The sequence below is a fragment of the Capra hircus genome, chromosome 6, assembly GCF_001704415.2.
Source record: "Capra hircus breed San Clemente chromosome 6, ASM170441v1, whole genome shotgun sequence".
NCBI classification, from domain to species: Eukaryota; Metazoa; Chordata; class Mammalia; order Artiodactyla; family Bovidae; genus Capra; species Capra hircus.
The window spans coordinates 72,586,148-72,597,174 of record NC_030813.1 but is presented as its reverse complement, the minus strand read 5'-3'; the positions used below and the strand labels follow the sequence as shown (position 1 = coordinate 72,597,174).

At 42.9% G+C, this 11,027-nt stretch overlaps 1 protein-coding gene across 2 annotated transcripts in view; it reads left to right on the top strand.

Moving 5' to 3' along the window:
• HOPX (HOP homeobox) overlaps nt 374–11,027 on the top strand; it is a 31,668-nt gene continuing 21,014 nt past the window's right edge. Inside the window, exon 1 of one of the 2 annotated variants that reach the window (XM_005681640.3) lies at nt 374–945. The gene's annotated coding sequence lies outside the window, so the exon portion shown is untranslated. The remainder of the gene's footprint in view (nt 946–11,027) is intronic. The other variant, XM_005681641.3, reaches the window with a different exon arrangement.

The following is an 11,027-nucleotide window of genomic DNA, read 5'->3' as shown; positions in this document are numbered from 1 at the left end:
CCCTTCATCCTCTTAAAATCAAACCCACTTAATGTGTTTAGTGTCATGCAGTTGACTATTAACTCCTGTATCTAGCTGTAAAATCCAGATAAACACTGACTACCTGGGTCCCCACACCCACACACATACCCTCACCCTTAGGAAGCTTTCCTCTGATGGCCACACAAACCATTGAACATGTACCCTGAGAGAGCATCTTCCCACAGCCTTGCTCACACACTGGTTATTTATTTGAGCTCTCATGGGGAATCCTGCAACTCTCAGCTAGGAATTTCATTAACAAAGGAAGAGGAGGGACAACTGGGAGGACAGTCTAGATGCAGAGGGAAAGAAATTAAAATCTCTTTCAAAAGGGACCTCACATTGTATCATCCTAGCCTGATCCTCCCTTATAACTGTTATTTGTACATTCCGTGCCTGAAGAAAAAAAAAAAAAACAACACTTTTCATTGATTGGGCTGTTGCCCAGGCTTTTAGTTTGTCATCCTGTCCACGGAGCTGCAAAATCAACCTCACCAAGCCTATGCTTTGAAATGAGGCAACATTTACTGGAAGTCCATTCAAAATAAGGAGCTCAGCCCAAGGGTCCAGGGTCCTGCATTTGTTCCTTTTTCTCTCAGCTGCACCTCTCTCATGCGATCTTGGTGAAGAGTTCTCCTCTGCCAAGAAAGAGATCAGGGATAAGAAGGCAGTGCCGAGAAAGTTCCACGAGACTGTCAGAAGTCACCGCCTGAATACCAAACCTGAATTACCAGGAGGGATGGAACTCTCGGCTGTTCTCCGCCTGCCCACGCTGCAGGTTTTTCAGGCCCCTGCTTGAGCGTGCACTCACAGGCGTAAATAAACGTGCTATCCACAGCCTGCGTCAGCCAACCCAGCTATTTAAGCAGGCTGGCATCAGCTAACTCAGCATCCAAATCCAGGGCTTGCCTTTGCCGCTTCCACGTAAGTAACTTTCAGAGGTTTGCCTTTCGGGCAGAGGAATGAACTTGTGTAGAGACTGGACTGAAATGCTGTCGTGACCGTGTTTGCTATTCTGATAGGAAAAGGTAGAGGCAAAAGGGAGAATTAAAGAGCCGGCCCCAAGCAGGGAGCCAGAGAACGCTGAGGGGTGTGAGGCATTAGACGTTTGCAACCCTGCCTGGGGGTGGAGGGGGATTTGGAGCCAGGGGGAGTCTGTGTTGACCTTTTGACTAGCAGGTGAGATGTTTTTCTTTTTCTCTCCTATCTCTGAAAGACACAGTGAAAGCAGCGCTTGTAGGATTGTGCTCAATGCATATGAATTTCTATCCTTTAGAAGTCGATATTGTTATTCTACACCTTAGTCTAAAATCAGATGTAGTATCATTTTAAAATATTTTTTGACCCAAAAGGAGTCAAAATTTCTCAAAGGGAAGTTGTCTCTGGGTTGATTAGAGGTGGCTCCGCTGAGAATCTGCCATGCTGTTTGTTGTTACTTCTGGTTCTCATAATCTTTATCAGTTATAACAATGAAAACATTGATCTTGTTTAAGATGAAAATAAATATGCTCTGGGGCTTTGCAGAAATGTAACTGTGTGATATTTGAGCACTAGGTATCTAGGCAGATTGTTAAGTAAAAGTGGAATAAGAATTAAAAGGCACAACATACCACAAAGCTTAGGTGAGAAGATCTTAGACTAGGAATGCAAAAAAATTTCCATGAGGTAGCACTGACAATCAACAGGGCCCTGGAGCGTGTTTAGTTCAGTAGGGTTAAGAATAACCAGAGTCCAGAAAACAAAACACAGGTACTGGGGATTGGGGAAGGAAAAAGTAGGGGGAGCAGATAGTAGGGGGGTTATAATTAGACATCATGTTCATAAATGCCTAGGACTAGAATAAGGAATGAAACATGATGTGAATTCCATGTGTGTGTGTTAGTACCTCAGTCGTGTCCAACTCTGTGCGACCCCATGGACTGTAGCCCATCAGACTCCTCTGTCCATGGAATTCTCCAGGCAAGAATACTGTAGTGGGTTGCCATTCCCTTCTCCAGGGGGATCTTCCCGACCCAGGGATCAAACCCGGAATTCCATAATTCCTCCTTTTGGATCAAGAGTCTGGTGATTAAGAATCTGGGGAAATCCAAGAGCTTTTTCCATGTAGTTCCCCTGCCCTCTGCCCCCAGTACTAATCTGGACGCTCATTTTCTGGATCCCTAGCAGTCCATGACCCTAAATAAAGACTCAGATTTAAGAAAGTGCATAATTTTTTAACTGAGCTGAAGCTGCTGACTAGGAACCTACAGAGAAGTAGTGGGGAGTCAAGATCATTAACACAGCAGGCACTTCTTGCCACCAAACCGAAGCTCAGTTGTAAGGTCATAAAGGTCTGATTTCCGTCGAGCAAATAATGATTAAGGGGCTTCTCTGAGCAAAGGTTAGTTGGGGGCCGAGAGGAGGAGAAAAGAAATATAAGGTGGCTTCTGTTCTTACAGAGTTTGAAATCTCAAGCACAAGGATATAAGAAGCCAAGCCAAAAGTAGTACATACTGCATGGCACAAAATGATAAAATATTCAAACTACTCTATAGTAACAGCAAGCAGCTCAGTGGCTACCTGAGACAGGGGAACTGGAAAGACAGTTACGCAGATTAGGAGGATTTGGGGACGATGGGTGTGTTCACTATCATGATTAGGCAACCATTTCTCACTTGTGAAAACTGATCAGATCGCACACTTTAAACGTGCAGTGTTAGAAGCCAGTTATATTCAACAAGCAATAATTTAACAATTCACCTGTTTTTAGATAACTAAAAGCATTTCTAAGAATCTGCCTATGCAGCATAATGAAAATGAAAAACTAGTATTTTGGGGAAAAATTAACTCAGTAAATAAAGTGAAGGCTCAAACCATCAGAATTGTGGACTTTTATAGAACTGGAAGGGTCCCAGAGATCATCTCAGGCAGTGGTTGTGCACCTGGAGAAAAATACCTGGGATTGAGCCTCGCCCCAACCTATTAAATCAGAACCCAAGAATGGGTGGTTCCAGTATTACTTTTTAAAGCTCCGCAGGTGATTCTAATGTGCAGCTGGGGATGGGAACCAGTGAAACCCAAATCACTCACGAGACACATGGACAGGGCAGGGCCTGCCCTTGGCCACATGACCCCCCAAACCCCTCAACCATCGTGTCCCAGGGACCGAGTTGGATAGTGATAGGACCTCAGAGGATGAGGGACCCCCAAGACCACTGCTTCTGAGTCCTCAGCACCACACTTCCAACTGTAGCTAGGGAAGGGTATCCGGCGCATTTCCAGCAAATTCTTGGAACCCAGACATGTTCCCGGTGGCAGGCGTGACGAATTAGTCAGAGCCTCAAAGGTGCATTATTTAAGGATTGTGCTAACGTGTGAGAAGGGATGTTTCAAAACTAAAGCTTCCTTTTGTTTCCTACATAATATCTAATCTAAGCCAGGGGATTATAATTATTGAAAAGAATCAGGGCGGATGCACCAGGCGCTCTGCTCTGGGGGACAGCCAAGTTGGTCTTTTGGGAGTTAGCCCAGGTTCTCAGCATTGGGATGAGTCTATTTGGCACCACGGGTCTTTTCATCATGATTCCCAGGGCAGCTCGGGCAGAAACATGAGCGGAGTGGAGTTTGTGGTTTCTGCTCTTCCTGTGGGGCCCTTGCCTTGGCACCTGAGTCCATGCAGGGGTGGGTGTGGGGCTGCCCTTGGGGCCACAGAGCCTCACCTGCTCTGCCTGGGCCACCTGCCGTATTTTAGGTGGTTTCTTCCATTTCTCCTCCAAGTCCAATAATTTCTAGGGTCTCATCCCCATAGGGCTTTGCTTACCCAGCTCTGGAAAACTAATTAAAGTTATAATGTTAATAGACAATGATTGTTTAATGAGTTATGTCCCTCCCTGGTATATTACATAGGTTCCAGCAAGATAACACATCTGGGAGTTCTTTGAATATAATTACCATTGGGAGTAATCAGCAGAATCAAAGTTTTAGGCAAAATGTGCTGTGCAGGAGACGTGGGTTCAATCCCTGGGTTAGGAAGATCCCCTGGAGAAGGGAATGGCAACCCACTCCAGTATTCTTGCCCAGGAAATCCCATGGACGGAGGAGCCTGCCAGGCTACAGTCCATGGGGTCACAAAAGAGTTGGATATGACTTGGCGACTAAACCATTACCATCACCATAATGCCTATTACTCAGAATCCCAGGCAACTTGCTGGGGGAAATTATACCAAGATTGGGAGTTTTCAATAGAAGTCCTACAGTCACTTCCCCTATGGACCTTCCTACACATTGTGGGCCCTAAGAGATTTCTTTTTCTGAATGAGTCTATTCTTTGTTAAATGCATTCATCCTCCTCAGAGAGGGCTGCCTTTCATGTATCTTTCTGAGAAATGGAAAGTCACCGTCAGGTTACTATAGCAGAGATTAAGAAGTCAATAAATTCTGCTCCCAGGGCTCTATAAATATTACCTTCTTCCTTCTCAGGGCAGAAGGCTGGCACTGGCAGAGCAACTTGCCCAGGCTTAGTGACAAGGGGCCTCCTCCCTTGGGGACCCAGTCCTGCAGCCTGGGGCAAGGTGTCCCCTTAGTTCCTGTGACTCTGACAGACTTGCTTCCATTTGGAAAGCTCAGATTGCTGCAGTTCTTGTTGGCAAGTGGCCCTATACTAGGTAGGGCCAGCCTCTGAAGAGGGGTGTGGTCGGGGTGTTCTGAACCTCTCTCTGGGGAAGCAGAGTCTGCTGGATACAGGAGCCACACGGCACAGAGTCCTGACTGGTGAGAACAACCGTGAGCGAGGAGGGGAAAGGTGAGCATTGTCCTGGGCCTCTGGGGACCAGGAGACAGCAGACCCAAGCTCTGGGGTAAAGAATTAGACTGTTGTCACCAGGGTAGCACCCTCAAATTTGGTTTAATGCTGCAGATGAAGCCAAATGTTTCTTCTTCTTACCATTCAGAGTTTCACCAAAAAAAAAAAAAAATTTTTTTTTTAAGTAAGTGACAGGTTTGCACCACTGATGAAATAGGATTATAAAACAATGACAGAATTTCTACCTTCTTGGTATGACATGTCTGAATATTTTCCCTTTATCTTTGTTTCTAAATTCTTTCAGTGTGGAATGGCTTACTTTTCTTGGCTATACATATATATTTTAAGGCTTTGTCATGATCTGTCACCCAGATCAGTTTTTGGATTTTGTTGATGGTTTCCCCCAAATTGAAAAAGCCAGGTGAACAGGGCTATGCAATGATGAAATTGTTAGAGGGGTGGCCTGTGGCCTGGAGTGATTTATGAAGAACTAACCTGTGATCTTGCCTGGAGAATCCCAGGAATGGGGGAGCCTGGTGGGCTGCTGTCTATGGGGTCACACAGAGTTGGACATGACTGAAGTGACTTAGCAGCAGCAGCAGCAGCAGCAACCTGCCTATTAAAAACCAACACCTGAGGAGGGACTCTGTGCTTCCATGCAGGAGGCACAGATTAAATCACTGGTCAGGAACTAAGATCCTGAATTCCATGTGATGCCGTACCCCCCACCCCCACCCCCCCATAAAAAAACCCAACAACTGAGGATCCCAAGGCAGCCCCTGGAGCACACCTGTCCTGTCCACAGGCCTTGGGCCAGTGGAGAACAGGCTTGAGGCTGCAAAGAAAAGGGCCTGTCCCCACACAGGGGTTGCCTGCATCTGCCCTCTTCCTGGCCCGGCTCCCTTAGCCTCCCCTGCCTGCCAGTGACCTTGATGTGGCTTTAGGGTTCCAGTGCTGTATATTCTGAACACAGGCAGGGTCTGGGTCATATGAGTGCCTGACCAAGCAGGTGCAGATCAGGCTATCCTTTTTAATGGCTGGGGAAGTGCCTTGATCTTTAGGTGATACAGGAAACACTCCTCCACAGATCTCCAAGGTAGACAGGTCCTCACAGTGCAGACAGCCTAGCCTGGGAAGCAGAGCAGGAGTCTGGTGGTCAGGAACCCGTTATATTTTCAGCTCTACTTCAGCTATTATGGAATTTTAAGTGGGAAGGAAAATCTTAAAACATCAGTTGTTCCAGTGGATTACTACTAGTGCCTCCTTTCATTCTAAAAAATACCTGACCTTGAGCAATATATTATTTGGTCACCTGTGACTACAGTATATGAAGGTACAAGAGAGTAGGGTGAGTTGCCCTCTATCTTGGGTTAGTTGGAGGCTGAGCTGACTGTGAACCCAGGCCTCCTCACTCTTCATTCTGGCCTCTCTGCCAAGTTACTCACTCCCCAATGACTCAGGTTCCCTGTGGGAAGCACTGTATCCGTCCTGCCCGGCCAGAGAGCTGGTTTATTTATATTGGCACACCAAAAAGAAGTTCAAAATGAATGCTAGGGGTTCAAGGAAACTTGTGATCAACAAATCACAACGTCAAGTTACTCTGATATTTGCTTTAGGCTCTTGTTAGCACATGGCCATGTTTAGGACATGATAGAAGGTCTTTTGAAAGTAGAGAAGTTAAGCTTTTCAGGTGGCACTAGTGGTAAAGAACCCACCTGCCAATGCAGGAGACTTAAGAGACTCAGTTTCGTTTCCTAGGTTGGGAAGATCCCCTGGAGAAGGACATGGCAACCCACTAGTATTCTTGCCTGGAGAATCCCATGGACAGATGAGCCTGGAGGGCTACATTCCACAAGGTTGCAAAGAGTCGGACACAACTGAAGAGACTTAGCACGCACATTACTTTTACCTATCCTCATATAATTTCTTGTAACTTACTTCTGGTGGTTTTGATAAAAAGTGATCAAACATAAAAATCCAATCAGATCATTCGTGAATGAACTATTCTATCTTTACATGTTAAAACAAAAACAAAGTCATGTACAACATAAGGCAGATACCGATCCACTCTAATCTCTCTGTGTACACTGGGCAGGAAACCAATGGCCGTCATTCCAGCTATTAGACCTAGATGGATCATGAAGGAAGCTTCCTGTAATTCTTAAGAGCATGACAGATCTGGTTAGACAGTCTAGTTTTTGTTGATGTATTTTTGTTTCCTTCCTGTGTGCTTGCTCCCTGAGGAAATTTACATAAACGACTTTCCCTGGTGCTTATATTCCCTCCCTCCTTTCCAAATTTCTAGTCTACTGGTCCAGGAGTGAAATCTGTTTTTTAAAAATCTTTAATTCAATAATTTATGCCTGTACGTGTCTATCACTTTATTATGTGTTCTTCACGCTCTTTGTGAATAGTAGAATAGCATCCTTTGGAGATGACTAGAACTGAGGTTTATGAAGCATGTGTGAAGAAAGAGGGAGGTCTTCTCCTGCCTTCATTAGCCTGGTGCCCAGTTTAGGGTTCCACAGTTTAAAAGGAAAGAGAGTCTTTCCAACTAGCTCAAGAGAAACACGTCTATGAGAAGTGGCAAAGGACCCTATGCTGTTTCAATTGGGTGAGAGACGGCTAGAGAGTCATTTGATGATGGCACTGAAAAGCATGGAGTATGTGGACATGGAGGTCAATGACCAGCTATTCACCTTGCCCTTCAGGAAAAAAAGCCAGCCCAGGTAGTCTGCAGCGTGAAGGGTATGAGGTAAGCTGTAATATATTCCCTCATTATGCAGCAAATGCATTGGAAAGAATTATACAGGCAAGCTCTGAAAGATGGGGCAGTCCAACAGTATTTTCATCTTCAAAGTCTCTTTTTTGTCTTTAGGCTCATGTTGAATTAACACATTCCTTAATTCATAGTACACCACATTTTTGTGGTCTACCTATGTTGCCAGTTATATTTCTAATATTTCCAATGCATTATTTCTAACTCCATTTTAATAGTCTGCTACTTAATCCATTGGTTTATCTAATCCTCTAGTTTTAGACATTTCTTCTGCCTACAATTCTCGCAAATGTTGCTATAATGAATACCCTCACAGGTATATTCAACCACCATTTAGATCTGGTTGGTGGAAGACAGGGGAATGGAGTGGAGTGGGCTAGCTGGCCTGTGTTTTTTCTAAGCAATATGGAATATTGAATCGCCCATACAAAATGGAGATGCCTGATATTGTAAGTTCTAGTCTAGTATTTCACGGAGAAGGAAATGGCATCCCACTCCAATATTCTTGCCTGGAGACTCCTGCCGATGGAGGAGCCTGGTGGGCTGCTGTCCATGGGGTCGCACAGAGTTGGATACAACTGAAGTGACTTGGCATGCATGCATGCATTGGAGAAGGAAATGGCAACCACTCCAGTGTTCTTGACTGGAGAATCCCAGGGACAGAGGAGCCTGGTGGGCTGCCAGCTATGGGGTCGCAGAGTTGGACACGACTGAAGTGACTTAGCGGCAGCAGCAGTCTAGTATTTCAAACATTTAGAAGCTTCACTAAGTTTCTTTTATAAGACTTTAAAAACTGATTGAAATAATTTTCTAGAACTTAAAGAGCATGATCAAAATGTTATTTTCTTAAACTTGAGTTGGCAGTTTTAGAAGCATTTCATTTCTTTGTATTGCTGACTGATTACTGGACAAAGCAAATGAAATATTTTAAGAAATCTTATTAGGAATAAAGCAGAGTAAAGTTTTTATGGTGTTTTGTCAGATAAATGATCTCAAAACCTGATGTTATCAGTTGCCCAATGTTGTATCCTGAACCACTGAAAGCTGGATTAGAACCTTAACAATGGTATCTTATATCTATACCATGTTTATAATCTATAGTGATATTCATCAATTTAATCTGTCTCACTGAATCCTACAACAACCCTCTGAGACAAGTGGAGTAGGATTATAGTTTCAATTATAGATGAAGAAATGGAGGTTCAAAACAATTAAGTGAGTTGTCCAAAGTCACTTGGAGACTTAAGTGCTACTGTTGGAAGGAGCATGCAGGTCTTCTGATGCTCCATCCAGGCTCTTTCTGCAAAATTATATCTGATGCTCAGAGAAAAGATCTACTGTAGGTTCAGAGCTAGCTTTCTGGTATATCTGTCCTTTCTAATTATTTTGTGATGTTAATTGTTAGGCTAGAGCTGCACGCTCTCTGTTTATCCCATTAGCTGAACACCTGTTCATAAAAACCACTCAATGGGGGAAAAAAATAAGGCCCATATAACTGAGTATCATGGCAACAAGCAGCATGCATGGTTGGACTTTGGCATAATTTGGAGCTCTACAAAGAAACCAGGTGTGTGTCATTTTATCCATTACTTAAAGTACAGTCATAAAATAAGAATGATAGTTGGACCATAAAAAATAATAATTGATTCAAGTGTATTTGTGCAAAGAGATAATTCCGTTCTATCAAAGAACCTTTCCAGCAAATGCACAAACAACCGGAGGAAGTTACGCCTGCTTGCACTGGGCAGGTTTCAACAGCCTATGAGCCAGCAGCCTGAACATCTACTTATCATGCATGTGTAGTCCCATGAAGGTGCCCAACTACTGTTCCTTACTAGGTAATTAGGACTCAGGCAAAAATACTATATAACCCAGCATACATTTTAAAAACAATAAATCATGATGACATGTCCCCAGATTTACAAATGAACAGCCCTCTTCAGAGTCAGGCACAGGAGTGAGAACATTTTCAGAAAGAAACTAATTTTTTAACATTCTAAAGTGACAGGATGATGACAGAGAAATATGACAATTCTACTTTAATCTCAATTATCTATGCATGGTTTAGAGGGACCACATTTTTAAAATACCAGATTGATTTCCATTATCAGAATTTAAAGTTTATTTTTATTTTTTATTTGGCTGTGCTAGGTCTTATGAGGGATCATAGTTGCAGTATGGGGAATCTAGTTCTATGACCAGGGATGGAACCCAGACCCCTTGCATTGGGAGGGCAGAGTCTTAACCACTGGACCACTAGGGAAGTCCTAACTTTTAAGTTTGTGAGCATCCTTCCTTTTCTATGCAACAAACACGTGCACCTCAATACTGACTTTATATAATTAATGTTCTAGATAAAACATAATTAGGAAGCTTAATGGGTGACATAAAAACTAATATTAAAAATATACTCCAAAACATAAAAAGAATGTTAATCTGCCCTTTTGACTTGTTTGTGCCATTTTTTTTCTCCACAAACTTTAGAAAGTTGATCTTTTGTTACTTGATTCTGCAAATTTGTCTTTATGGTTAATGGTTCTCTTTAGAAATACCATAACAGAAGTCTAATTTCTTCGTGTGTTAGAGCATCAGACATTTTTCAAACAGAAGGTTTGATGATTCAGTTTTCTTCACAAGTCTCATGCCTCCTGTTTTATCTGGTTTGAAAAGGCTTGGCTCTGATTCATGGAAATCTCTAGTACAAGCTATTTTCGTTTTATTTATGTTTGATCATAGGACCAATCTCTGTTTGATATGTAATAGGTATTCACACTTACTAAGCTCTAGTACAACTCTGCTAACAATATCCAAAGCAGGCAGAAGCCCAAGCATCATTCACCCTTTGAGATAAATTCTATTCTGTGTATTCAAACTGAAATGAAAATGAAAGTTAGAAAATTTGAAGCTGTAGTGTATCCTCTTACCTTTTAACCATAGAGCTGCAAGAGTATGCTTTCTTGAGAGCAAAAAGCAGCCTCCTATTCAATACTTTGGGTAGGTATATGTGGTCTATCCTCAAGATCCTAATAAGGCCTGCATCTTGCTAATATGTAACAGTAGCTCAGATCCCTAAATTCAAAGGAGAATTTTTACTATCCCACACCAAAATGAGAAATTTAACGTTTTACATGCCTGGGCATTTTTCATATATGCCTGTGGTTCTGGTGTAATTATTCAAGTATCCCTTTTACACTTAAATGTCACCACTCAAATTATATGGCCATGTTAATTTAACAGGTAGACTGAATATTTAAAAAGGCACTGTGGCTCAAAATGTTTCTTGGGTCCCTCAGTTGTCCTTTGAAGTACAAACTAGGTACAAAGTGCTGAGTAGATCATGGACATGCTCTAGGGGGACACTGTATTCCCCTTTCTCAGGTCCATGACATCATTAAACTGCTGATGAAGAATAACATGAAAATTCAAAACCCAGGCCATTCTCATCAT